The sequence below is a fragment of the Parus major genome, chromosome 1, assembly GCF_001522545.3.
Source record: "Parus major isolate Abel chromosome 1, Parus_major1.1, whole genome shotgun sequence".
NCBI classification, from domain to species: Eukaryota; Metazoa; Chordata; class Aves; order Passeriformes; family Paridae; genus Parus; species Parus major.
Window position 1 is genome coordinate 2,871,094 of NC_031768.1, and position 3,695 is coordinate 2,874,788.

Sequence of the window (3,695 nt, forward strand, 5' to 3'; positions counted from 1 at the left end):
CTCCTCCTGGGGATATTGCAGAGCCCTCTGGACACAGCCCTGTGCCCGCTGCTCTGGGATGGCCCTGCTCCAGCAGCATGTCCCCAGATGAAGCTGTAGTCTGGAGGGTGTGCAGCCTCACAGACCAGACCTACTGGAACAAATACATTTGTGCTCCCAGAGACCTTTGGACAGCTCTAGCCTTTATTGGGGCCTGTAGGGAGACTGGCTTTTCCTGTCTGTACAGTAACTTTCAGACACATTTTCCGTGGATGATAAAATCAGGAGAATGTGTGGGGGTATATGAGGCCACCTGGGTGCAATTTCCTAATAGCAGACTTGTGGTTTTGTTCTGGGGTTGTTTGTGGCTTTGAGTGCTGCTTAGCATCTCAATCCTAATGCATTATCTGTGGTCTTTAAAGCCCCTAGAGAGCATTTTCAGCCATGGGTACCTGTTGTTCAGCATCTATGTCCATGTTTTAAGGCTCTTTCAAGTGTCCTGCTCTTCAGAAATGGAGAATATTTAATGCCTTTGACACTGACTGACCCAGCCTGTGGCAATAGATGGGAATGTGCAACCCTTCAATTCTTAATTACCTGCTTGAGAAAAGCAAGTGTCCCATGTTAGAGACACTCAGGGACAAAACAGACCCAGCCTCCTCTCCTGGTAGCTGGAAGATTGTATTTATCACTGCTTTTTAATAGTTGTCCCTGAAACCAATTCTTGATATAAATATGGTGGAGTTAATTGTCATTAAAGGAGACTCTTGGTCAGGGCAGTATCTCCCATTTAAATCTCTCCTTTCTTCACCTGCTGCCATTTGCAAGCCTAAACAATCCTTGCAAACATTAAAATCAGGAGAGCTCTGATTTGTTTTTCATGCTTTTAGTTTTCTCCTTCACATGATGGATGGTGGGATTTATTATAACTCAGAGGAACAAACCAGTTGTTATTCAATCTGCCCCAGGCAAGCCACCCTGGCAACAGCCAAAAATAATAGCCATGGTCCCTGAAAAGATTCTGCTCAGAATTTCTGAAAGAATTCACCTTTGGGGCAGGGAGCAAGCATGGAAAAATGCAGCCCCAAAGGTCAGCATTTTGCAATGCTCATGGCACATGAAAATAGGAGGTTGTGATGGAAACTGTGGTGCAATCCTGGTGAGAAGGGGTGAAGCCAGCACCCCTGTCCATCTTCCTGTCGTGGAGCCATCACTTGTTCCCCTGTCCTATCATGGATTTGATTTTACTTCCTCTCAAAGCTGGGTTCTGCAGATCAATGATGACAACTCTGCTTTCTACAAAAATTTGACCTTGGAGTTGAGCCTTTTCAGCCCTGTCTGGACAAGTGTTTGTCCTTGGCTTTTGGAAGATCACTTTCCATATCTTCTTGTGCCATGATCTCTGTTGGTGATAGCAAACTTCAGGACAGTCTTTGTACACACACCTTGTACTGAAAACTCTGTGCCCTTCCCTTTATTACCCTTTTTGTGCACTTTCTGTAGTGTTCCATGCTCCGTCAACCTCAAGAGTTGTCTGTAGGCTCACTTCTTAATCCTCTTGGATAAAGTTTGGCAAAAGTACACACTTCAGTTCCTTTCATTCAAGCCAGGAGGTTTTTTTTTCCAGGAAGACACGTTTAAAAATGCACAAAGGTGCTCATTTAATTTGCTCTGCCTTTTTACTGCTGGTTTTTGAGAGGCCATGTAGTCTGGCTTTGTGAAACTGGTAGCAGTAATGCCACATTTTTGTCCCAGATAGTCACAACTGAAAAAAGTTCAGTCAATAAAGTTCCAAACAGGTATTTTCACAGGGCTCTTATTGGTGTTTATGAAAAGAAGTGTCCAAGTAAAATAAAGTATTATTCCTCAAATTATTCCAAAGAAAAAGCTTCATTAAAATATCCCTGAAGTTTTAAAGGTAAGGAAAAAAACTAATCTACCTACTGGACACTGCTGAGAAATATGCTTGAAAATTATGGATTGTGACCCCGTGGTTGGAGAAGGCAGAGTAGACTCTGCAGATTTAGTGATCCAAACTGAAATCTGATGAGAAGAGATTTCCCTTCCCACTGCTGTCCTCCAAAGGGTGCTACTGAAGGAACATGAAATCGAAGAAGAAAGTTTCTCTTTGACTGAGGAATGCTCGTCGTGTCAGATCGATAGGAGGGATCCAGTGGTTGAGGAGCTGGGGTTTTCCAGCAGTTCCCAGAAGGATTCCTGGTCCTCAGAGCAGCTCTTCACTAGGGAAATTCACACTTGAGGAGAAGCCACAGAACACCCAAGAGAGAGACCACCGTGGGTCAAGGGGAGGAAAATGACAGACCAGGCAAAGCTGCCTTTGTTTCTTGTGGTCAGTGGCTCTCACAGCTGGCTGCTTCCAGCCCTGCCTCTCCAGCATCCCCTGGAACAGCTCTTGTAGACCATAACCCTGGGTCAGACATCCTGCTTGCAGCTGAGAATACTGAGGATTATGTCTTGCAGAGCATAGTTTTCCATGAGAGCGGATCCAATCCTACGGCAACAAATCCAACCTCACGTTACAGCTATGACCTGAGGGACCTGGAGAGTTGTCTGCTCTTGGAAGTGCTGCAGGAAGCAGCTTTGCCTGCTGGGAAACTCCCAGAGATGGGAGCAGAACTTCCCCATGGGGATGTTCATGCATCCTGCTGGCTCATGATGTGGCAAACCGAGCCTGCACCCACCACAGAGTATCACAGAGCTAAGACAGGAGGACCAGTTCCAAGAATCTGAGGTGAATTTTTGCTGCTTTGGACATTTTGACCAGATTGGCAAGGGAGAGGAGATTAAAATCCCTCTTGGATCTGAAGCCCATTGTCATTTTCACTCTGGTGTCGAAAGCCAGTTTGGATTTGAATTCCTGCTTATGAATTTTCCCCATCTCTGGTCAAGAACCAAACCCAGAAGATGCTCATTTCCACAGCCAGGGAGAAGGCAGCCAAACATGCCTGGGAATGAGTGACTTTTCTCAGGATGCTGTTTTTCCTCCAGAGCTTTCTCCTACCTGGAAATCCTTTTTCTATCTTGGGTGTCAACTTGTCAGTTTTTCTGTCATCAAGAAGCAAAAATTCTGGGCAGAAACTTAAATTTGGAAGCTGTTGAAGTCCTTCCATCCCTCACAGGACAGCAGTGGAGCTGGGGGTCTGAAATCCTGAGCCAGCTGGATGAAGAACAACCACCTTCCCTAATGTGAGCAGATAAGACACATCTCAGCAACTGCAGCCTTCTCACATCCAAACTCCTTGGGATGGAGTTTTGGAAAGCTGCGGTAACAGGGTTTCCACAGAAGTCACCGCTCGCTTCATTGAGAACAGAGCTGGGCTCTCCTCAGCCAGAACTTTCTGTGTGAAGCTCATCAAGCAGAATAAAATCCTGTTCCAATTATGTGCTTTCCATGTGCACAAATCTCCCCCAGGAGCTGCAGTGTCAGCCACAACCTCTCAGAATGCAAAGAGCATATCGTGGAGGGCTTGTACTCAAACCACGGCGTTAACCCGGAGCAGGCTGGGAGAACGGGCTGTAAATTCCTCAGGGTGGCCACTGCAACAATGTCAACAAAGATGTGACAAAAGAAAAAAGATGGAAAAATGTGTGTTGAGCATGCAAAGAGCACATGTAAGTGGGGAGAGTGTGGTATCTGGCTTTTTGGAGTGTGAAGATTCCTGTCCCCGTTAGTGTCCCCAGCCCTGGGACCAGCC